The sequence below is a fragment of the Strix aluco genome, chromosome 10 (genome assembly GCF_031877795.1).
Source record: "Strix aluco isolate bStrAlu1 chromosome 10, bStrAlu1.hap1, whole genome shotgun sequence".
In the NCBI taxonomy this organism is placed as follows: Eukaryota; Metazoa; Chordata; class Aves; order Strigiformes; family Strigidae; genus Strix; species Strix aluco.
In genome coordinates, this window is record NC_133940.1 from 5,845,443 (window position 1) to 5,872,080 (window position 26,638).

Consider the following 26,638-nt stretch of genomic DNA (forward strand, 5'->3'; position numbering starts at 1 on the left):
TCCCAAGATTTTAGCACTTCTGTCCCTAGGTGTTTACAAGCGTGAGATGTTTTGAGATGACACCTATAATTTGATTTTGATAAATTCCTTGTAGTAAGTGCTCTAAAGTAGAGAGAAATAAAGGACTGTTGATGGAAAATAAAAGCAGCAGTGAGAGGATGAATGAACTGAAATTGGAAAGCAGGCAAGATAAGTCCAAGGCAATTTAAAGGAATTAAAAGCGTATAGTATACTTGACAAATGACTGATAGGAGAAACAGAAAAAAGGATTGGAGGTCAACACTGGGAGAAGACATGGCGTTGTGGAAAGCTGATAATATGGAGAATAATACGCCTGGTGAAGCATGATAGAAGAAAGGGCTTTAGTTCTGTGACTTGATTTAGGTGTATGCTAAGACATTTTAATTTGACTAACGGAATCTGAGGAAGGACAATAAAAATAGAGTTGTATACAAGGGGCGAGAGAGGGGAGGAGTACACAGAAATGCACAGAGTCGAGAGTTTTTGAGGAGATTTTCTGACATCTCAGGGACACCTAATCTCAAAGCCAGCCAGTGTACTGCTGCGTCTGTGGATGGAGCACTGAGTATCAGAAGAGCGTGTAAAACCTGCACTAGTCAGAAAACTTAAAGGGAAGTCTAAGGCAGCATGAAGTGGCTGAGCAAGGCTCACAGTGGAACTCCACTGAGAGATTATTATGGCAGCCAGTGAAGTTTGGAGGAGGCTGCAAAACTTTCAGGAGTCCCTTTGGGATTGCAGGCTGCCTGGAAATGTCCCCAGGGCCTCAGGCCTGTAGGGAAGAGCTTTCCTAAGTGAAAAAAGGTAACAGTCCCCTGAGGGTATATGTTGTTTTCCTCAGCCTCTCCAAGGACTTGAAGCTATTCTGAGGTGATTGGCTATGGAGCTGAGTACTGTATCTTGACAAAAAAAATGTGGTATTCTTTATACTGCTGTCATGAAAGGTGTGTTTTAAAAATTCAGGAGTGTGGCACAAATAGAAGCAGATATCCAGACTGCTTGACTCCATGATCTATTTCAAACATACTTGACAGAGAGGCATGGTATGAATGTTTTCAAGTTTTTTTCCCTAATAATTTTTGATGCTGTCACCTTATTTCTATAGCTGAGGTTAGCAGCTCATATGTTTCCATGAAAATGCTATAGATTTATGAAAGTGTCAGAAAAAAAATCGATGTAATTCAGTTTAAAAAGGCAATCAATCAAGAGACTTGAATCTATTGCAAATGGTGCTTCATTAGTTCCAGTGCTCAGGAAACTGTTCCCTGAAGCAATCTGCTAAATTTTAAAATACAAAGCATGTTATATTAAAAATGGAAGAAAACAAGGAAGACCACACTGAACTGCAATTGGTCAGCTCCCTGAAAAGCCCTTGTCTTTTCATGTGCTAAATCCAACACAGCCAGAACAAAAAAGTGCTGTGTGGATGAACTTGAGGTTACCCATGCTGGGATAACAGAGACTGGGATGTTACCAGCATGACATGGTTGTTTTCCTTCTCAATCACCTCAGCTATTCATGAACCTGAAAGAAAACTCCTAGGGAGGGCTCACTTTTTCAGCTGTTCTGCAATTGTCACCTTTTAACTTCTAGATGTCGCATAGAAGTGTTCTACAGTAGAAAATATTTAGAAGAACAGCTTTTGAAGTGCAAGAACAAATCAATCAATTAAAAGTTGTTATGAAGATGAAAGCAATGCTGCCTGCCTTTCATGGTATCTTTGTGCAGCACCTAAAACTGAGAGGCTCAGATCTAACCAGTCTCAGACATAATAATTAGAATTTGTACTTGTTTGTGGCTTTGCAGATGATGAGGAATCCTGCTGGACATACAATCTGAAAGGAGTCCACTGAGGCCTTGGAATAAAGATGTGTTTGGAGAAACTGGCTTTGTATTCCATGATAAAAATGGATTGTGTGCAACCAGCTCTTCATTCTAGTTCTGATGAACCGATTTGACTTGACATTTAAGGATGTTAAAGAAAGATTATTGAAGAATAAGGGAAATGATTCTCCCCCTCTACTCTGCTCTCATGAAACCCCCCCTGCAGTGCTGTGTTCAGCTCTGGGGCTCCCAACATAAATGACATGGACCTGCTCGAGCAAGTCCAGAGGAGACCACAAAGATGCTTGGGGGGCTGGAGCACCTCCCCTGTGAGGACAGGCTGAGAGAGTTGGGGGTGTTCAGCTGGAGAAGAGAAGGCTCCAGGGAGACCTTAGAGTGGCCTTCTGGTACCTAAAGGGGGCCACAGGAAAGATGGGAGTGACTCTTGATCAGGGAGTGTAGGGATAGGATGAGGGGTAACGGTTTTAAACTGACAAGAGGGGAGATTCAGATTAGATCTAAGGAAGAAATTCCTCCCTGTGAGGGTGGTGAGGCCCTGGCACAGGTTGCCCAGGGAAGCTGTGGCTGCCCCCTCCCTGGAAGGGTTCAAGGCCAGGTTGGATGGGGCTTTGGGCAACCTGGGCTAGTGGAAAGTGTCCCTGCCCATGGCAGGGGGGGTGAAACTGGATGATCTTTAAGGTCCCTTCCAACCCAAACCATTCTATGATTCTATGAACTGGAAGCAAAGGATGTGTTTCAATGTAAATAAAGATTAAAGTCATACTTATTAAGTTTCTAAGTTGCTGGAAAACACAATAAGCACAAATAAGTGGATGATATACTTTTAGTATTAGGATTTTCTGCCTTTGGGGTAATTGCCTTTTAATGGTAAATTGGAGAAGAAAAAAACAAACCCATGCATGCATGAATTCTGCTTTTATTTTTTTAGTACTGGTCACCTTGTCTATTGCCAAGGTTTTCCTGCACAGATTATAAAAGGGAAAAATCCTAATTAATTTTATTTTTTGAAGATTTGAATGCCATAGGACATGTATTTAGTCAAGTTTAAAAACTGTTTTGAAGAATAACAGCAAAAATAGCTCTTCATAATCGTATTTGCAAAGATAACAAATATGCACATACCTGTTTCTTTGAATCTGAGAGGACTGTCAATTAGTACACAGCAAGGTTGGCTTTGTTCAAAAAATCTTTAAGTCAGTTTTAAGCAAATTCTAATTTTGGAATAGTTAATTTTTCAAGGGGCTTCACTTGCAAAAGCTTTTTAAAAATACATTCTTCTCTGTTCTGAAAGAACATCTTCAATGACATGCTTGTATGATACAGACGTTTGCACGTGTGTACTTTGTGGAACCAGCTGATCTGCACCATTTATTTCACATTTTTGTATCTGATGGTACTAATAGGTTTTTTACATCCCTAACTTGTTGGCGAGTATCTCCATTCATTTAGGGGTAATGTTCAAGAGCAGGTGTCTGTGAAATGTGATGACCTGCAGCTGCATGAGTCATTGTGAATGCTGGGACCCTGAAAGGCAGCAGAGTTTGCAGAAACATATCCCATGCTGTATAACTGTATCTGCCAGAAAACTCATTCTCTAGAGTATATACTAAGAATACAATCCCATCAGTACAAACTGGAGCGGATCTCCCTCATTTGAAAAGTGAAATAAATCCTTTTTATGTGGTTCAGGTAGCTAATTAACTGTTGATCTAGAGAACACATAATATCAGTATTTATAGAACACAGTGTAAATACTCAAGGTAGTGCTCTCATTTTTTCAGCCCCAAGTTTCCTCAAGGACTTCAGGATTCATCATGTGGAGTTGAAAATATTATTTCTTCTATGGGTTTTTTGCAGCCAGGCTGACTGTTTTCATGTCTTCTCAAGATCTTCGAACTCTTTCAAAATTGCCTATAGCATGATTTACCACGTGCAGTTTGAATGGTGCCTTTTCACTTGCTGCCTGTTGTCATTTCAAAAGCAGGGTATGAGGATAGTATATTAAATTCAAGTCTGCATGCCTTGCAGATTAACCAGGTTTGCCTCTTATCCTCAAATAGACAATATTGTGAGTTTGTAATAACATCAGAGACTTTCAAATCAATCAGCTTGTTCAATTACCTTAAATTATGCTGACTTACTATGAAATGATCAGGTTAAGAAAGAAATGGCTGTTTCTTTTCTTAAATTCAAATTTCTTCAAAAAAATTATCAAATGTGAGGTGCCATAAATGAGGTTCTTGTTAAAGCAGCAGTAAGATGCCCATCATTTCTTTGATCTGGTGTGATTTATCACATCAGGAGGGGATATATCAAGGTAGAAAACTATCAAGGGGTTTGACCATTCCAAAGGGAAGATAGGCAAAGTGGGAATGAGTCACACATCGTGCCTTACTTCTGCCTTATGATACTTTACACTTCACAAAAAAGTAACAGATTCTAGATAATGTCTTAGAAAAAGCCATAGTCTTTACTTCAGAAATTACTGTGTAATCGTGGATGAGTGTACACTATAAATCCCATTTAGGGAAGTCGCAGGAATATGATGCTTTCCCTGGCATTAGTGAGAAGGGTCATTCAAATAGATCTTTCACCTTGAAGAATGCCTTAGGCTGGCCAGAGCAATGTAATAATGATGTGCAGTGCAAATAATTTCATCCTTGCCACTACTTTACTATAACGAGCAAAGATGAGGTGGGTTTTTAAACACACTGAATTCTAGGGATTTTATTTTTTTTCACTCTAGTAAACTTGATTAATCCGTGGCAGCTCAAGGATTAGATCAAGAAGAAAATAAATATTATAGGATAAATGCATGCTCAAAAAAACAGGAAGTACTTGAAATTTTTCAGTTATTCTGAGATTCTGGCCATGTTTTTTCCTACTTGAATAGCTAGAAGTTTGCATTTGATCTGATTCCAATGGTTTGCTGCCATTGCTTTCTGGTCACAGAATTGTGGAATCATTTATTATGGATCGACTACTAGAGGCCAGCCCCTCACTCAAATCTGGGTTTACTTTGAATGTACATGAGATTGTTCAAGGCTCTGTCTAACTGAACTTGAGTTTGACTTGTGAAGAATTTTTCCTTCTATCTAACTGAAAATTCCTGTGCTGTAGCTTATGCCTATCGCTTTTTGCTTTGCTAAACTACTAATGTTTCACATTACCATGCTTTTATTGAGAATTCTGAAAATTGCTCAGAAGTTTTCTCCTATTCCCAGAGGTATGCTCTTCCTGGGATTGTTAGGTACACTGAATATCTAGAGGGAACATTCAGTAATTGCTCAATAAGTAAGAAAAGACAGAATTTTATCTGTTTTCTTGCTCATCTAGACTGGGAAGTACCTCAGCAATTCTAGATTAACAGTCTTAATTTTGTACCACCACTCTTAGAAAAGAAAGAATCAAAGGAATATTTAAAATGAAAATTTAAGTGTTAAGTTCTTACTACTTCCATTAGTCTGAACTGAGAGATAAGCACTGACTTTTTAGCTTTGGAAAATCTATTAGATGAGGTATGAGCCTGGTCACTTGTGTTGTTTTGAAGGCCAGTGGTAGAAGCGGTGAAAGCCAGTAGTTTCAGTATGTTCTATTGTTAAATAGTGTTCCTGTTTGTCTTTGTTATTTGTAATAATCAGCTATTGTCTTATCTTGTCAATTTTCTGTTTAATAAATCCCCTCACTCTTTTTCATACCTCTCCTATTTTATCAAGAGCTATAATTGATAGGTCTATTATTTGTTACAAGCTCAACTTAGTCTTTTATCATGACAAAAACCTCAGCTTTTGCATAATTAAGTGCAAGGCATGGTTCTGAATTCCATTTCTGGTACAAACTATTCCTGTTACAGAAGTCTCTGAGGATACACAAATCTCTTTTTGTGTGCATTACAAAAGCAGTGACTATTCTGTCTCTATCGACATTTTTGGCAATGCTGTATTAGGTTAATCTACTCCACTTTCTTTTCTTCCCTTCTCTAATCTCTGTTTCTGAACATTTTATCCACGCTATCAAATAAAATTTTGTTGTAGTGAGGCAGAAGGGATAGTCTAGTTTCTTAGACAAAGTGCAAACAGAATTTCTGTTAGTAATTAGAACCTGAAGGTTTCTTCTCATTCTCTAGAGAATATAGTAGAAATAGAATTATAAAAAAGGAAAATGATTGTAACAAGCAATCATTCTTGTATATCTCATGAGCTCAATAACTGTTATATAGATTTAAAACCAGTCACTGGCAACATCTGTTTTTATAAATCCTGTAGTTGAGACAATGTCTGGATCTTTGTATTTGTAATATTTATAGGGATGACTTTACAAATGTTCTGCTCTTCATGTGTATTTGTATCAGTATTGTTAGGACTGCTGAAGCATTATGTCCTCCCAAACTATACTTTACCATTGTAAGCTACAAACACGAGAGGACATTCTAAGGATGCTTTGACCTAAATAAGACAGGAAAGGGCTGAGGGAAAAAGGAAGAAAAATGTATCATCTTGCTTTTGGTGATAATCTGAGTCTTGGAAGTTTTAAAAAGAATACCTGATAATAAATAAAGGTGGCTGGGGAGGAAGAAATGCAACACTCTTTTGAAGGGAAGAATTAATCTCTCTTTGCAGGGATTTCATAATGAAAGAATAACTACACCATTCACACTCTACTTGTTCTCTATTCTAATTTGCTGTTATCCTCTTTCTTTAAAAAATTTTTTTCTAAATTTCTTATGAGGTTCTGCTGATGGTTTTTGAGATTTGAATGAGATGAATGAACTGTAGTCACAGATGTTTCGCATGTCATGGACTACTTAACTGCATAAAGAACTCCTTGAGCTTTTAAAGTCTGCCTGTATTCTTCATGTGCTACTCCTGACACATTATCAAATGCTATCTGATTTAAACTAGCTGAGGGGGAGGTGGAGGTGGCACTGAAGTTAAATAAATATATAAATTATATCTCGGCATATATCAGGATGCTGCACAAACCATTTAAGCACTTGTCCTATTCAGAGCATAAATACATGCATTAATGCTTGAAGTTCTACCCAACTAGGAACATTTTTATGATCAGGGAGATTTTGATTAAACTGACTACAGTGGCTTTGCACAGAGTTAAACTGAAATTCAAGGTGTCTGTGTTACAGTTACTTGGCAATGTACTTATAAGTATACTAGAAAGAAATATATGTGATCTGCTTCACTGAAAATATAGTACATTGTTTAATGTTTATATATAATTGGCTTTTCATGCTGGAAAATATGATTTTCCATGTGATACAAACACAAGGGGACTATGCCTGTGGTAAGTTAATATTCACTGGTGATCGAAGTAAAAAGCTGGTGTCACAGCAGATATTCTTGTATGCATAATCTTTTCAAAAGTTAGACTTTCTCTGTCTTTTCCCTTTACAGGTCACTTGCATTATTTCAAAGTATGTTTATCTGTAAGCTTGGAAGATAATACTCAAATCAATTTAGTCTAATAATTGACTTACCAATGTAACAAAAATTTTTACTTTTTCAACCCAATTCCCTAGGCAGGGGCAAGGTAGCTTCCATACTTGTCATTGTCTGTGACAAAACAAGGGTAGAAACTTCCTTATTGATACTGAAAACATTTTAAAAACGAGCTTATTGAAAACAGTCCTGTGATTTTTAGTCATCTGGTTCCTTAAAACTTATGTAATTATTATTCTTGAATTTTTTCATGTTTGCTTTAAGGTTCCTTGACTTGTGAATTAGAGCTTATAAGAAGCAAGAAAATGTTCTATATTGTAGACAGAGGGTTCTACTTTTCCTGGTAGCAAACGAGTTTCAATACTGATATTCTGAAATAAGGTAGTTATTCATGATGCCACACATGCAAAAATATATTCCCATATACCCTAGGCTCAACAAATTGCATATAAATGTAACTCCTGAGAATAGAATCAAAATTTCTAAGCTTCTGAAAAACTTATCTCCTAGTCTGACTTAGAAATTCAGCCCTAAGCATATAATTGCTGGTTTATACTGGTCCACATATAAATATACAGAAAAAGCAATCCAGTGCTCAGGGGAGTGGATAGACAGATAAAATAGAAACTGGAGATACTAAGAAAACTAGAGAGTTGTTAGGAGCTTTAGTTATCATCTTCCAGGGCTTGCCTTTTTAGAGTATTCTATGTGAATCTCTACCAAACTCTTCCTGTATCATTAGTTCAGGAAGAATTTATGGGAAATTACTTTTGATCATATTGGATGTATATGTGAAAATGGTGGTCTTCTGAGGAGTCACGTGCTGGATACTATCTCAGGAAATAAAGACAAGCTGGGCCTAAACAGCTCAGCTTAATTTATACTTGCTTCAGCTGCTTTCAAGATGACTGATGTTGCAGAACAATTAATTTTGCCTTAATATAACTACTAAAATATATTAGTATTATGTATACATGTTCAAACATTAAGTTATATTAGTGTACATGCTTTAGTATTTTTAGTGTTTCAATAATTCTTCGGAGGAAAAAGTTCCTACCAGTAGAGTGTCCCCCAATCCATCTGAAGTCAAGACAGTAAGATCAGCAGCACGTGGGACCCTGTTACTTCAAAAGAACAGTGGATTAATTAGATTTGAAAGGCATCTCAAATGTCTAATGTTTCCCAGTATTTCTTTGTCTTTTTCACAGTCCATGATGCTGTGACTTTCTTATGACCACATTGCTTACTAGTATGATATGTTTGATCTGTTGCTTTATACTTTGTGTAAGCAGCATATTAACTGTTTTGTAGTAAGTTTCTTTGAAAATGGAAAATGTAGCAGATCATCCACTCAAAGGTTCTGAGCTACAAAATATGACATTATCTCATCTGAAAGGAGAATTTGTAAAGTATTTCTTACTAATTTTATCCCCCTGCTTGCACTTTCTGATCTATGGATTATGGTAAAAACAGGTTTTCAGCTGTACCTCCGTACCTTTATCCATAGTACAATGGAGTCCTATTTCTTGGGAGTATCCAGACAGTCATAGTTTCACATACAGTTTCAAAGACTTACCTTAGATTACAAAAGCTGCCTGGGGGCAAGTACTCCACTCCTTTTTCTCATAGCTGGATTGAATCTGGCTATTCTGAACTGTTTCCATTTATGCTTTTTGCTAGTGTCTCTCTGAATATTACTAAAGATAGAAATATTTCTAATGATAGGAATATAATAATAAAAATACCTTTTTTGAGAAACTTTATTTTCCAATCTGATGTTCAAGTTATTTCTCTGTTGAACTATTTCTGATTTGCTGCTCTTAAATGTGCTGGTTGAGTGGCAACTTGTTACTGAAGGGGAAATGATTCAATGAAATCAAGAGGAGAGAAAATGATTTCAGGAGGATTATACGTTGTTCACTTACTAAGCGTGGATGTAGTCCCCCAAGTTAGCCTCAAGCCTTTATTTTGGTGATTTGCTACTTCCTTGTAAGATGATAGCTAACAGCAAAATCCAACCCAGCTTCAATCTTATCTAAAGTAAATTTTCTGACAGTGCATCTACTCGAATTGCACCTGAAAATCAGCTTGAACTGACAATTTGCTATCAAGTCCCTTATAAGTGTGGGTAATCTCTGTCAGCAGAATCCTAATGTTCAGTCTCAGTCACTTCTAATACTTCCAGCTCTGTAGTAAAGCAGAAACAAATTACTAGGTTAGAGCTGCAAAGAAGAATTAACTGATTTTCGTCATGACTCTTTTTATATTCGCAAAAGTAAAGACAGAATTAATACATTAGTATTTCCCTCTTTTTTGGAAAGAATTTGTCCATCTTACTTTCTCTGCTTTGACTTTCTGGTTTCAAGTCTGTCTGCACACAGCAGATACACAGAACAGGACTTGAGTGTGAGGCATTTCCTAGTACAAATACCTGTTTATGCTTGACCTGTAACGCTAGAGGAAACATAATTACTAATAGTATAATATTGTATGGAATTGAAGTATAATTCATGTTGCAGCTCACAGTTACATAAATGGGAGACGTGACAGAAGAGCAACTGTAATATTTACAATTGTGGGGAAAAAAATGCCTTTAAGTTGTTTTGATGTTTCCAAAAGCATACTTTTAAATTTTATTTTTTTCAGAGTTCATTTTATTGAAAAATTGACCACCCACACATTTATTGCTTCCATGCAATAGTTGGTTTAGTTCTAGTCAGTGTCACGTGTGGATGATGCTAATTTCCTTCAGTGCTGTTGCACCCATTGTACAAAGGAGAGTATGATGATCTCTAGTGGTCTTTCTTTTCCCTTTTTAATGCCAATGTAGTTTCTTCTGCTTGGGTTTGTAGTGGTCCATGCATTTCACTTCTTCCCTCTGTAAGGTTCAAAAGCTTTTACTAGTTTGTCACTTGCATCAGGTAGCAGCTGGCATTGCTGATGTGTTCTCCCAAATGTGTACAGCAACCATGTGGCTAAAATGTGATAGCTCTATGCTCTGGTTGCTCTGCTTTTACAAAAATAACCCGGGTATGCTAAGCCTAGGTACCGTCAAATAAGTTTTCTTTGGTAGTTAAATAACAGAATAACACATTAGCATTTCAGTAAGACACTTGGTGATTTGTTTTCTTCTTGAAACTTCCTAATTTTCATATATCATCTTGTTCTTTTTCACTGAAATTAAAGTTGTGAAGAGACTGGAATACATATTTCTGTCTTGCTGATATGTTTATACATTTTATATTACATGCTTTTTCTTCTATCTGCTTGATATAACAAATAGTTTATTAGCTCAGTTCTGCTGATTTCTTTTTTTTTTTATGTGTTTCAAGGTATCTGAAAAATGATTCTGAGTATTGTGACAGTCCTTTGAGATCTCTGATTCATTCCAAAACAGACAGTTGGAATTCTGAAAGTCAGTCCATTTCTGCATTCCCCCAACTGAGCCAGAGTATCTGTGTATGGCTTGGGAGGAGAAGTTTAAAAGGTTTAGGAGGACAGACAAGCATACTGCGCACAGAGGATAAGAGGTTCTGACATAATTCCTCTTGAGCTGCCAGATGCATCCATAGGTTTCAAGAGAATTTCAGCATTTTAGCTAGGGCTAATGCAGTCCAAGTTCATAAAAAGCAAAGCAATCTACAGCTGGTACATGTTTATTATTGTGCCTCTAATATACAACTTCAGCAAGAATTACCGACCCCTTCTCCCTATCTCTTCATGTTTTTCTCTTCCTAGGTTCCAGGTTTTTTTTCCTAGGTCCTTCCCATTTGAGTAGATTATGCCAATTATTAAGTTTATGAGCATTGTTAGGGTATTTTTGATTTGTATTTTTTCCCCCAGCTAACTTCATAGATAGTGCTGTGAGCCAGTCTTCAAAGCTACCAAACACTGAGAGTTCCTTGTAGAACAGGGAAACAACTGGGGAGTTCAGCACCCTTTGAAAATGTGGCTGTGTGTTTATCTCTTCTATTTGATCAGCAGGCTTCTTATGTCAGGATTACACTGATATCAACTGGTAACATTAGCTTGGCTCTGAACACAGCACAACTCAATTAGCCAAATTTTACTTCCCTAGGCTCGCCTGCCTCCTTTCTTCTCTGTGCTTTCTCTGTGGATCAAACTCTTCTCTTGGAGTGAGAGAGCTAAAAAGCTGAGCTAGCTAAATCTCCACAGTAGTTTCATTCAGGATTTGATTATGATTCGCAGGACTTGGCAAAATGAGTAACAAACAAATAAATGAGCTTTTCCTGAAATGCTGTTCCCCTGAGTGACTTTTATCACCTCTCACAAAGAAGGTGCAGAGATAAAGGAGAACGTAGGCTGACTATAAATTCAAAATCTGAATTGTAAATAAATAATAAAAAAAATTATCCTGCTAATTTCCTTCCAAGAGCTAACTGACTTGCTTAAAGAGGAGAATATCCTATTTTATACAGCAAGGAGACCAACTGAGTAACAAAATCATTTAATAAATTACAAGCAGTTTCTCTGTTTTGCTTTCTTTTTCAGCCATATTTGGTCATATCCTGATTGGTCTCAAGTTGCGCCAGGGAAGGTTTAATGGCCTCAAGTTGCACCAGGGAAGGTTTAGACTGGATATTAGGAAGTATTTCTTTACAGAATGGGTTGTTGGGCGTTGGAATGGGCTGCCCAGGGAGGTGGTGGAGTCCCCATCCCTGGAGGTGTTCAAGAGTCGGGTCGACATAGCGCTGAGGGATCTGGTGTAGTTGGGATCTGTCAGTGCTGGGTTAACGGTTGGACTGGATGATCTTCAAGGTCCTTTCCAACCTAGATGATTCTGTGATTCTGTCTGTACATTTAGAGAGTTGTCCTTAGGTAGTCTTAGGCACAGATGCCACACATTTGCAAAAAGCCTATTTAAAATCTGTTTTCTTGAGTCTCTACAGTCTCCTGTCTGTAGAATAGAGAGTACTCCTGGGGCCGGCTAGCGTCCTGCATTGCTCATTATAGAGGAGAGAACGTCTACAACACCAAAATGCAATTTTTTGCCAACTTTGTAAAAAAAGTTGTGGATTGGAAATATGCCTTCTAACCCTTCTGGAGCTTCTTTCAGTGCAGAACCCCATTGGGGAAGTACAGTCTCTTGCAAAATAATGCTCAGGGTGACAAAGGCGGCAAAACAGCTCCTCTGCCAGGTGTGGTGGATATGAACAGGCTGTCTGGTGTCCCAGAGGTGCCTGTTTTCTCTAGCAGTCCCTTGGACTGGCAGGAGGGACAAATTTTCTTAATTTCTCCAACACTGGCTAGGTAAATGAACATGCAGCTTTGGGATTATAGCTAAAAGAGGGGAGTAATCAAAAATCTGGCTTGTGCCATATATGCCTTTGTCGTCAAGTCTCACTGAAAATTCTTTTCTTGTCATAAGAATTGGTTAGTTTTACCTGGATAATCCTTTGGCAAGGTGGAGGGCGAATGGCATTCATATTTTGCTGCTTGTTTTTAAAAGTTCTGCTACGAAGATGTATTTTACTTTAAAATGGCCAGATTGAGGAGCAGTCTATTGCAGAAATCAGCAGACCTGCAGGAGCTAAGGTGTTTGGCAAACAGAATTGTACCCTGCCGAGCATCTCTTGTGTCTGGTGTGTAGGCAGAGGGGCTCTGTGTGGGAAAAGGGAAGGTGAGCTGCTCCTGGCTGACTTCAGACATCACAGGCCCAAGTGCACACTGGTCTTCTGATCCCTTGCCACTCCTGTCACAGCTAACACCCTCCTATCACAGGGCCCTCTCTTTTCCTTTGAATATCCTCCTCCTCAGCATGCCAAGTGTGTCCCACGGGTGTGTGAGCACACCCGGTAGGACACTAATTTAGCATGCAAAATAAGAGAGGAAGAATTGGGGTCTCCAGGCCCTCTGTAAGGCAAAAGCAGATCTGAACCTGAGCAGGTTTCACACTGTCTTATGTGCAGTGTATAAAAAATTACATAAATAAATGAATAAAAGTTGAAGCTTTCTTCCTTATTTCCCCCCACTGCCCCTTCTCTCCGGATCTAAGATGAAGAATCAGCAAAGAGAACGATGGTAGCCTTAGGCAAAGTGCTGCAGAGATGAGACTGTAAAGGAAGAAAGGAGAAGGCTGAAAACTTTCAGCACCGTCTGTCAGCCTTGGGCACCAAATATGAACCTGGCAGGTCTGCAAGGACTTCATCGGTGACTAACGCTTGTGTTCTTCTCTGCAAAGCTTTTATAATATCTGTTGCTAATTAAGTTTTGATAGTTAAATAAGCATGTGGGGCAATTGAATGTGCTTTTTGATATCTCTTATGTATATACACTGCCTGTATTTTTCCATGGATCCCTTGCCTGTACTGTATTGCAGCACTGGACAGGTTCAGCATAGCTATTAAACAGTGGCCATGTGGGAACTGATATAACCCAACCCTTAGATACATTTTTCTCTTTAAAGAGACCTTATATGCAGGCAAGCCTCAGGGTGAGCTATGAAAACATTAGAAGTGGCTAAAGTAAGAAGTATTTCAAACTAATGCTACTGTAATAAAATAATTATGTCTGGTATTGGTTGGCTTAGACTGCTGACTAAAACTGTGCTGCACCAGAACGCTGTGATACCAGTATATCAAACAATACTGCCTTTGAAACAAACAGACTTTGAGGCTTCTGAACCATATTCACTGGTATGTTACTCCCATTTATACTGACGTGCTATCTATTTATACTGATGTGAAATTAATGATAAGCAAGGCATTTATTGCAGCAGGGTGGAAGAGGATGACTGTGGTTTAGGGTGTTTGTTTAAACAGGGCTAATATTGCTTAATATTAGACTTCTTAGTATGTCAGTGAGACCACAAATGAACCCCAGTTCTTCCCTGATGGAGATGTGCAGAAAGTAAAAATGCAATGAAAGAGTTCTTTCAGGTTTGAATGTACTAAAAAGGTGAGTTAGAATGCTTTTTTTTTTTTTTTTTTTCCCCTGGAGGTGCTGCTGCATTGCAATATGGACACTGGAAAGTTTTCCTCTTTTGTGCCAGATGCACATACCTCAGCACTATCTTATTATCTGATTACAGTACCTCTGCTGTAATTTTTTCTGCTTTAAGTATGTCTGTCCCAACAAGACACCAAGAAGGTAGGGTAAGAAAAGAAATACTTAGCTAAGCATAGGTAAAAAGATAGTTAACATATAGTATCATATGGTAAAATAAAAATTATCTATTTGCTCAGAGGCATAAGATTTTTTTTTTTTTCTTAGTACCTGGGTCAGATGTCTAGTGTGAAACGTGAGATTTTAAAGATAGCATATTTAGTCTAGTAATACTGTGCAACAGTAATTCATTGAACATTGTTTAGATATTGTTAAAAGGAAACAAAAAGGCAGGCAAAGCACAGAATCACTATAAACTCATTAAAAATTTGGATATTCAAATATTTCTTTTCACCTGATTACACCTGAAGAAACATAAATTCCTAAATACATGCACTCCCCCCAGAATTATCTTTGAAATAATTTTTGTTACCTCTTCCTTCAAACCTACTCATTAGGTAGCCTAGGAAGTGTGTAAGTAAGTTGGTCCTGTTTCTTGTTTTTTATCTTTGTTTCTTTGTACTTGCAAGCAGTTTTACTAGAATAGGGAAGGGAAACCTGTATTTTATACAGTAATAATATGATCTGGTAGATTCTCAAATGCAATACACGTGCAAATCAGAAGTGCTTGAAAAAATTTCAACTACTTTTAGAATTACATCTGGGAGAACAACATAAAGGAACTTGCACATAGTCACTGCACTTATTAGGAAATGTCTCAGAAGCCTCCCCAGTGAAATGCAAATGAGTGTTAGCTTCCCACTTTTAACTTCTTTCATTATAAATTCACAAATCTCCAATCTGTTGTATGTTATGAATTTGTAAATTGAAACTCTGACCTTTTTAATTTAAAGCAGCAAAACCCACACAACAAAGCAAATCTTTATAGGGCTAGTAGTTGGCATGTAGCATGTTGATGAAAATAGAAGTATGATGTGGTTTTTCTTTTCCTTCCAAGGAAAACCCTACTGTATTTTAAACATACTTTTTAGTAATAATATCTAAAGTTATTGTGCTGGTTTCCAACTTACATGACAGATGACTGCCAGAAATATCAGATGAGGCTATGGATAATAACTGGGTTCTGCTGTAGGCTCAGATAAAATGTTTACAAGACACTCATGGCTCAATCCCTCCTCGTCCTTAGCAAAGAGGTAGTAGCCTTTCTTTGCCTATCAAGATTTAACAGTCAGCTGCTGAGATTGACGCCTGAGCTAGTTATTAGAACAACATTTTTGCTTTCATTCTCCGGAAGAACACCTTCAGGTAACATACTGACAACAGCAGACTTACAGTAAAGCAGGTGTAGGGTTTTTTCTGAAGTTAGATTTAGGATTAGTGCAGATCGTGTCTTTATAGAATCTCTGTGAACTTCCTAATTATTTACTCTAATATCCATATCTAAAGGTCGCGTGGAGAGGGATTTCTAGTATAGTGCCAGATTCTTGATCCTACTGCAAGTACCTTGAGGAAGTAATGAGGTAAAGAGGTTTTCTTTCCCTCTGTGTTTGTGACGAAGACATGGCAACTGTAGTAGTTTCAAACATAGAAACAGAAGTGCCAGAATCTTTATATACTGGTCAGCAGATAGTATGTAAATTCTAGGCTAGAATACAGGAGAAACAGGTTCACATTGATAAAATGTGTTTTGGGCCAGGGGCTTGGACTAAGCAAAGGCTACACAGACCATTATTTATTGGTTGGAGTGAAAGACCATAAAGTTTACAACCTATTCTATACAAGAGCATTTTTTGTGAGGGTGTGAAAAAAATCTGTCATTTTTAAAAAAAACGTTGAGGTGTTTACTTTCATATCATGGTAGAATAAGGATATTTTAAAGTCTTGACTCACCTTAGGAAAAAAATTCTAATCCACTTCTAGATGCAGCATCTGATAAAACCTCTGGGCTCTAGGCACTGTCTTAAAACAGTTTTGATACTACTGATGGAAAAATGGAACACCGCAATTTTATTTATTTTTATTTAGGGAAACAACAGAATAGTAGACTTTTCCTGTTCACAGTAGTGTCTTTTGTGGATTATAATATCTAATTACAATATTCCTTGCCTAATTTATATACAGCTAACTACTGCAGAGTGAGTTGATAGATAGTATTTATTTTGTTACCCACAGGACATCTAATGATAATTGGATTATCTTCAGTTCAGTGACACATCTCTAAAGTAAACCAAGTAAAGGAATATCAGTCTCTTTAAAAATAATTTCCATGATGAAAGCTTATAAAGTGACCATAAACTAACTGAGTATTAGCTTGAGTTTTCACTCAAAATGTTGCACCTGAGATGAAATCCCCACTATCCAAGTACATGTAAAAAGAAGGTAGCTGTATAAATAAGTAAATGACAGATAAAAGTATGTTTTTCTAATATTTTCTGTTAAACAGGTCAGCATTGATTCTTTTTCACTTGATTAATTTTATAATGGGTCTATTCTTCTGATCTTCAGTTCCTCCTGACTTAAACCAATGTGTTCTCAAAGGACAACTGGAGCCAGTTTCTCTGGGTTGACAACCACATGGAATGACTAGAGAACAAAATCTTAAGTTTCCTTTCATCTGTAGTGAGCTGATTAAATTTAATGTAGGGGTATTTCAGTTAATTACTTTGCAATTCAAAATACAAAAACATTTACATAAAGCATTTTCTAATTATGAAATACTCCATAGAATAAGTTTTATGCAGATATTAACTTACTGAAGATGTTAACAAGAATGCCCTTTTAGAGTGTCTAAAAGCTCAGTTCTGGAGTTAGTGTGGTTATGAAAAATGGTAAGTGTATAACGTACACTTTAGAAACATTTTCTTAAAATGTCACAGGAGCATGAAGCACTACAGGGCAAAGGCTGGTATAGACTGCAGTCTTTACTTAATTTTATGCTTATGCCTTATGTAGTTCCACTGACTTCCAAGTACTTAGTACAGGGCTATCGGGATCCGGCTGCATACGTCTAGAATGTGATGAAATTATGGGAGCCTGAGTTTCTCTTGGTGTTGTGTGTTGTATCTGCAAGAGCTATGACAGCTCTAAGTGGTGAAGATGCTGCTGACCACCCCTTTGCTTCTGCACCTAGGTGGAAAAGCTGAGATGGGATGAAAGCCAGTGGAAGATTTCTGTGTCAATAAATGTCTCCTCTCTTTTTATCAATAGAGGGATTTAGAAGTTGAAGCTTAGAGCCAAACACACTTTTCTGCTTCCAATTTCCTGCCTCCCTCTTTGTGGTCATATCCCACAGCATGACAGCCAAATTTGCTTGTATTTTGGAATGAAGGTGAGAGAAATTTTAGAGTAGGCTGGTGTAATAAAATGTGTGCGCATGATCAAATCTGAACCAAGACTTTAGATTAAAATCCTTTTTTCATGCTCTTGACCGGTATGAGGTGGAAGGTTAAAAAGAATGTTGTCTTCACAAAAATCTGCATATAAACTGCATGTGTTTCACTGAGACTGGGATTTCATCCTATATATCTGCACTTAAGTGTTGAATCTTGTATTGTGGTTTGCAGTATTTTCATTATCTTTCATATAACTAAGCTGAAAGATTAATGTTTATTGCACGGTTTCATATGAGAATTCAAGTTGTGGATATATTGTGGCTTGTTGATATGTTAATGTTTTCCAGAATGGCTACTATACTTGTTCTTTAAACATGTTTTCTTTCCTGTTTCTATCTTCTTGCTGCTTTGACTTGACTTTAAAGTGCAAATTTTTGGGGTGCAACTAACACATTTCTCTGTACAGCATGTCACAGATCCTGTGATCAGTCTGTTGGTTTTGCAGCTCCAAGAAATGGTCAGCTTAAGCTGCTACAGAAATAATTAGTAAAAGAGATAACACTGGGAGTGGAGAAATGAAGGCCCAATAAAATTGGGTTAAATATGTGAGAAGAAAAGAAAAAAAGAATTAAGTAAAGAAATGAAATCCATTGTCTGGGTAGATGACCTTCTAATATGTGCTAAATGCTGTAGTAAGTACACAGGTGTTGAAATGATTGACAGGAGAGTAAGGCTAATGTAATGATTAAGCAAATCAAAACTCAGGCAGAGTTTGGATTGTTATATATTATTTTACAGCACTTCTCCAGTGATGGGAGGGCTGGAGGATGGATGTGGAGAAAAGGGCATGGTCAAGCTTGTATTGGTTTAAAAACCGTAACATTTAATCCACTTGATATTCAGCTGCCTGAGTTCTGCTAATGATGAGTTAATTTAATGTTGTTGTGGGTATAGTAACAAACAAACGTGCTATTCATTTTAGTTTAATATTAATCAAATATGCCCTTTATCGTTACACCCTGGTGTTCTGATCATTGTTGTAGGTGATGTAAATAGTATTTTTAAAATACTGGGAAAAGGTGAAATGAATTCTGTTTCAATGCAAGTTAGCACCAAATACAGATGTTTACTACTTAACTGAGTTCTCTTAGAATATAAACTATTGCTTCTTATTATTCCCCCAGAGACAATGATAGGGCACTACTTTGCCATTGCTGTACATATTATGAATAAAATGCTCACATATGCTGAATTACTCAAACGTAGGTCTCTGTTTCTGGAATCAAATATTTTCTGACTAAAGAAAAGTTCTTTTTAATAGATTTTGATAGGTAAAGTAGTACCTTTGAATATACAAGATTTCCTTTTGAAAATCTCTTCTTATTGTGAGATTTTTGAGTTGAATAAATTTTCTCTCTCCCAAAAGATTAGCTGAACTTGGAGCTTAAGATTTACATTTATTCCTTGGCAGGGATGCGCTTTTTCCTGATTACTAGTAGCAATTATGTAGCTTCGTGATGTGTTCTGGAATTAAAGGGCATTAAACATACCATATACTCCATGATGTGCGTAGTTCAGTAGAGCTCAGCTTCTGGAACAACGGCACCTGGGTTACAAAAAATAGTTTGAAAGTATGAATTCTGAATGTTCAAAAATCAGAAGGTCAGTGAGGAAGACTAAGAAATCCTTATGAAATCTGAGCCAAAACGTGTATTTTAAAGTGCATGCGAGTACAAATTAAAATAATAATTTTCATGGCACATTTGATTTTTTTTTTTGTCTTGGAGAGATCAAGTGAGTTTGGCTGATTTATATTGTGGAAGACAACGTTGAAGTGAAGGACAGATACGTACTGCTAAGAGGGAATGAAGTACAATGCTGGAGGATGCTTCATCTTGAATCTCCTTCCAACCCTTTACCTTGTCTAACAGCAGACAAACTGGAAAGCTTCACTCTTATAAGTGAATGTACACACTGTAAATTCTTTATGTCAGGAATCCTCTCTGTTTCTGTAAAATATTCTACATAGCAGCGAGTCTGTATTACAGCAATAGAACCAGTAGAAGCAACTAGAAAACCCTCTTATTTTGGGTAAGAATCCATCAAGGAAATCTAAGGAAAATGAGAAGAAAATGACATGCCAACTGACAGAGCTTTTGATGTATCACTGTTAAGGGAGGAACCTGCCAAGCCTTTTCAAACAGTGGAATAGAAGGGATGAGGAACCCTTAGAGATGTAGCCTACTTTTACGAAGGGTAGGAGCAGTGCCATAACAGTCTGGTTCTCCAAATTGCCAGAAACACCATACAACTGTAAAGCTTCCTGTGTGTCAGGCAGTGAAGGAGGTTTATACACCTAAGAGATGTTGGACTGCTGTGTGGGAGAGAGATATTAGCTCCAGCAGGAAATGGATATCAAAAGCAACACATCCCTGCTCTTTGGAGAGGTATATAGGTCAAATCATCAAGCCATCTGGGCTTGTAGCATCAAACATGGGATCAGAAACTGATCCTCTTACTCGTGTTGCAGAGTACTGTAATTTCATAATTAATTTCAACTGTGGAAAGGGAGAAAAGAGGAGGCAGAAGGAGCCTAAATCCTTTGGGCCTGTGAGAGTCAGGGCTGTGTGTACCCTGATTATCAAAGTTTTCATGAGGTTCCTCTAATTAAAAAGTGTATCAGAAAAGCCAATGAGAGGACAGGCCAAGGGTTGACATTCTCCTTGTTATATAGGCCAGGCATTGCACCTTGTAAGACCCCTGGCAACACTGAAAACTTCCCCCAGTCTGTCCATTGAGAGAACAATCTTCCAATATCCAACAAGGGCGGATTTATGCATCAGAATGGCACAAGGACAAAAGATTCTCATCGTCTCATTCTCATTATTTATAGGCAAAATATGAAGTAAACAAGCTCTTGTAAAGCATTCCATTCCCTATTGAATTTGTTAAGAGTTCTTCATGGAATTGGCATCTAATTGCAGAACTAGGGACTAAAATTCACATAGACTGACTTAGCAACTTTAAGAAAAATTGTAACTTCACTTCCGATTTTCTGTAGAAGAGCCTGATCCTTCTTGATTAATTTAGAATTTTTCCTGTGGTTTTTCTGTGGGACAGAAAGGCTAGCTGTACAAATGATTTTCCTATGCTTTTGATTAACATTTTAAAGAAATCAGATTTATGCATACATCAGTTCTTTGAAATATCACCTCAATAATATTAAAGATACAGCCTACACTAAAGGATATCTATAATAGTCATTTAAGAACACTCTACATTTTTCTCTTTGACCTGCATACATTCTAATTAAAAAAGTATGGTATTTATCCTATAAAAGGAGACTAACTGAAGGAACTATTTATGTATGTATAAAGTTTTATAGGGAGTTTCATTTGACAATGTACAGCAAGGGAGGAAAAGGTAATGTCAAATGATACTTGGTAAACAGAGTTCTGCGGTTCTAAGCACAAGGATGAACAAAGGGATTTTTTTATACAGTATGTGTGGATAAAGGCTTTGATTTTGTGTGTTGTGTGTGCCAGGGATGATGTTAGTTCTCCCCAGTCCCGTAGTGTTACCTTCCCCATAAACACTGGTCCAAATGAAGAGAAAGACTATAGGACTCTAGTTTCAGACCACAGAGCTGCGAATTCTGACTCTCCATAGACTCAAATGTTTCATGTGTCAGTGGAAATGGGAATGAACTGTGTCATTTAGAGTTTCCTCTGAGCTCTCAGAATACTAGGAAATCTCCTTTGCTCATCAGACCTTTAATTTGGGTGATTTTTCAATGTTTCAAATAATAAAAAATATATCTGCCAGTGTTTTCTGTAGCTCTCCTAGTGCAGGAATTGTGTGCAGGTTTGAAAAAGGACATATAACTAAAATACTGGCTTAACAGGTGATACATATTCATAAGAATTACTCTTTGAAATTCATTCAAACTCAGAAGGATCCTGGAGTATCAACTGCAAATTCAAGCGAAGAGGCTATTGAATTGTAACAAAGCAAAATTTTAAAGAAGAGTATTTGTATGTTGGAAGTTGGACCTTGTGGAAGAAGGTGGCTTGGTGCATAGTGAATAACTAATCAACAGATTTCATCTTCAAGGGCTGTTTCTCATTAGGTCTTTTCCTGTGTAAGCACTTATTGGCTGACCTCAAATAAAGCACTGCATCCTTTTGAAATAATAGCGTACTTGCAGGGCATTTTATCCCCAGGTGACTGGTGTCATCACAAATGAATAAATCATGTATATTTACTTCTATTACAGTATTAAAAGTCATCTTTAAAAAGACATGAAGGCTCCTATTGTGCAGGAAGGTCTGTGTGGGAGAGAAGCTGAGATGGTAACTAAAAAAGATGAGAAAAGACAGAATAGTATGGCTACTAAAAACATCAGTATAAAAACAGTAATTCTCATAACATCATCATCTGTCCTTGTCAGCAGCAGTGAGAAAATTATTTGTGCTTGAATAATAGAAAACAAAACAAAACAAAAAATGCAAGTTTGGATGTGATGTTACCTGGTAGGTTTTAAGTGTCTTCTAAGTGCAACATTTTTCAGGGAGTTGGAATAAATTTATTTCAATTTTGGGGTCATTGAGAGCTAAATCTCAGTCAATGGGTCTCAAAGTACCTCCAAACGGCGACATGTAATGGTTTGTCTGGTAGTGCTGCTGTCACCTTCGCCTTTGTTTTGAGCTGACAGTAACAGAACAGATGGAAGGAGATAAGAAATAAGAGAAGGAAGCTATAGAATTGCTTCATGTCAAAAAGGACAGAAGTACTTAGCACAGTAGAAGTTAAAAATGCATCAAGGTTAGTTCTCTGGAAGCTAACACACTTGGTGCGCTTGGGACCTTGCACAGTTGTGAGCAGAAAAAAGGGAACCAATATACTTATGAACTGAAAGAAATCTGAACTCAAAAGTCTGTTGCTTCACAGATGTGCAAAAAAGTTTGAGTGCTCATAAACCAACACAATTTATATATGGAATGTGAATTTGGACACCAAGTTAAATAACAAAATTATGCAAACCTTATTCTAAAATAGATGTTTAATACGGACTCAAATAGCTTGAATTACATATGTATTGGAGGGTAATAGAGTGAAACCTTAATCTAAGACACTTTTAGTGATTTTAGCCAAAATCATTGCATAACTACTAGGATTAACATTTTTGAAGGCAGTTTGATTTTTTTTCCCTTTACATGACCTTTTATTTTTCAAGCAGTATGACATTTTTTCCTAAGAAGAATAAAGCCTACAGCAATCTAGTTTTGGAAGCTGCTGTAAAGAATATAGTTGACTGAGATAGTTTGCCTGAACTGTCTATGCTATAGGTGACAAAACTATGAATCATTTTTCTGATTGCACCTTACCCTGTCTGTAGAATGGTTTAGTGGCCTTCCTACTTGGAGACTGCAAGCAGTCTCTGAATAGCTAACGAATGCGACGCAGTGGTGTCTCAAGAACTGAATGGTATCATGGAAGGATGATCCCGAAAATTACAGGCCTGTCAGCTTGACTTCAGTGCCCGGGAAGCTGATGGAGCAGCTCATCCTGAGTACCATCACACAACACATGCGGGACAACCAGATGATCAGTCAGCATGGGTTTATGAAAGGCAGGTCCTGCTTGACAAACCTGATCTCCTTCTACGACAGGGTGACCTGCTTATTGGATAAGGGAAAGGCTGTGGATGTTGTCTACCTTGACTTCAGTAAGGCCTTTGACATCATTTTCCACAGCATTCTCCTGGCAAAACTGGCTGCTCGTGGCTTGGATGGGCACACGCTTTGCTGGGTAAAAACTGGCTGGATGGCCGGGCCCAAAGAGTTGTGGTGAACGGAGTTAAATCCGGTTGGCGGCCGGTCACGAGTGGTGTCCCCCAGAGCTCGGTTTTGGGGCCACTCCTGTTTAACATCTTTATTGATGATCTAGACGAGGGGATCGAGTGCACCCTCAGTAAGTTTGCAGATGACACCAGGTTGGGTGAGAGTGTTGATCTGCTCGAGGGTAGGGAGGCTCTGCAGAGAGACCTGGACAGGCTGGAGCGATGGGCTGAGGCCAATTGTATGAGCTTCACTAAGGCCAAATGCCGGGTGCTGCCCTTGGGCCACAACAACCCCCAGCAGCGCTACAGGCTTGGGGAGGAGTGGCTGGAGAGCTGCCAGTCAGAGAGGGACCTGGGGGTGTTGATTGACAGCCGGCTGAACAGGAGCCAGCAGTGTGCCCAGGTGGCCAAGAAGGCCAATGGCATCCTGGCTTGTATCAGCAATAGCGTGGCCAGCAGGGACAGGGAAGGGATCTTACCCCTGTACTTGACACTGGTGAGGCCGACCCTCGATTACTGGGTTCAGTTTTGGGCCCCTCACTCCAAAAAGGACATTGAATGACTCAAGCATGTCCAGAGAAGGGCAACGGAGCTGGTGCAGGGTCTGGAGCACAGGTCTGATGGGGAGCAGCTGAGGGAACTGAGGGGGTTTAGTCTGGAGAAGAGGAGGCTGAGGGGAGACCTCATGGCCCTCTACAACTCCCTGAAAGGAGGGTGCAGAGAGGGGGGATGAGTCTCTTTAACCAAGTAACAAGCGATAGGACAAGAGGGAATGGCCTCAAGCTGCGCCAGGGCAGGGTCAGACTGGCTCTTAGGAAGGATTTCTTTGCAGAAGGGGTTGTTGGGCGTTGGAATGGGCTGCCCAGGGCAGGGGGGGAGTCCCCATCCCTGGAGGGGTTGAAGAGTCGGGTTGACCCAGCGCTGAAGGATCTGGTGGAGTTGGTAACGGTCAGGGTGAGGTTCATGGTTGGACTGGAGGAGCTTCAAGGGCTTTTCCAACCGAGATGATTCTGGGATTCTGTGAGGTGCACAGTACAGGCAGACAAGACTGGTCAGCACTGGAGAAGTTACAATACACAGACCTGAAGATGTAGCCGTGGCTCTGAGTGGCAGTGACATTCTCCCTTTCCTGCAGACTAGAAATGGTGACGGGCTGGCTGCATGGCTGAGAGCACGATGAATCTTCTGAGGGGACCTGAACAGTGGGAGAGTAGTTAGTGTGTAGGAGGGAGTGACTTCAGGGCACTGTATCTCCACAGCACCCCCAAACATAATACTCAGCTTTAACGTACAGTTGAACACCTATAACTATTTCGGAAGAGAAGCTTATTAATCATAATTTTGTAGCTGAAAGCTTTCTACCTGCAAGCCTTCTACCTCACCGAGAAGGATGTAATTATGTTGGTAAAAATAGCAGCACTCTAAATCTTTCTCTTTGAAACAATTTTTGAACAGATATTTTAATTAGTGTTTTAACACAGATGCAAAGAAGCCAAGTTTATTCGCAACTTTGTTAACCAGAGCCAGCCTGTCATTATGCTAAGCATTATGTAATGTTAACAAAATAGAGTTGATGCCTACACATCTTATGCTAACTGATGCACTTTATAGAAATACAAATACCAATTTATGAAAGCAAACAGCTGCAGAACAAACAAATTCCCACATTGCGATGCTGGCAAATAACAGCACAAGTATTTGTGAACTCGCAGAGCAGTTCAAACGCCAGTGCTGATCCACAGCAATATAAACAGGTATGCAGGTGCTAGAATACAGAGCTGGACTAGTGTATCCACCCATCTAACCTGTGGCCTGATTAGTCTGCTGTCATAGTTATCTGCAGATACACACTTGTGCAATCCAGACTATGTACTGCAGCTTAGAAATGAAACAATGATGTTCCTCCATGATTTCATGTCAGAATGTAATGCCTGTATTATGTTATGTTCTATTATAAAACCAGGGATTATTATCAGACATTATTATTCTGTGTGTGTCTTAAAGTGGGTTCAGCCTTCAGTGATTTAGAAACTTACCTTTTTGTTACCCACACACTCTTACATTGCTTGGCTAGCACCTAAGAACAGAAAAAAATTAACTAGAAATTAGCATATCTGCATGAAATTATTCTTAGTTTACTACTGGATTCTTGACTTTTTTTCCCTTTTTTTTCTTTTTGTTCCCTGAGATACTGTTGCCTTCACCCTTTTCTCATGACTTTTTGGTACGTTCTCACATTCTGTCAACTTTTGTACATCTGACTTCATATCTCTTGAATTGCTGATCATTTTAATGTAATACATAGAAAAGGAAGGACTTTGAAGTTTTTTCTTACCTCTTAATGTGTTCCCACTGCACAGAAGATAAAAGCAGGCAAAAATATTTCCACACCCAGTTACTTTGTAGTGTTTGTGTGATTCTCAAGACCAAAAAAAAAAATTCTGTATTAGGTCCCCTTAGCCTTTTTAGGAAATGTAAGAAGATTTTTCCAGGAGAATCAGAAAATGGACAGTTTCTAAAAGACTGAACACGATGCTAAGGAGTCCAAGCATGTTTTAAGGATATAGGCCAAAAAATAAAGTATGAAAGTGGGCTACCCTGAATCTTACTTTCAGACTACCTTCCTAGTCTTTCTTCCTTTGTACATTATGGACTTGTTCTTCAATAATCCACTCAGGGTCACAGGTGGAACTCCGGTCCACTAAGACTTGGACCAACACTTCCTAAAATCATTTTTTCTGTCTCTTCTAGCTTATGTATATGCACACTTGTTCTTGCTACTGAAGTAAGGAGTTTGAAGATTATATTGTTCCTGTATTTTGTGGTGTTGTGGGGAGCAAAAATAAAGGCATTTCTGCTGCTTCCTTCCACTCCCTGTGTAATAAAGGTGGGAGATGTCAGGAGGTATAGAAAGGCACATGAATAATTTGATTAAGGAACTGAATTTATGTATGGTCTGTGAATGTGCTGTACACATATTTGGGACCTGGATTTTAAAAATAGCGGTATAGCAGACTTTGTGTTGTAGGTTTTGGTCTTCCCCCTGCCATCAACTGGTGAATGCAACTTTTAGATTTTGTTAGATTTCCTAGGACTTCTTATTAAGACTGCTAGTTACACTG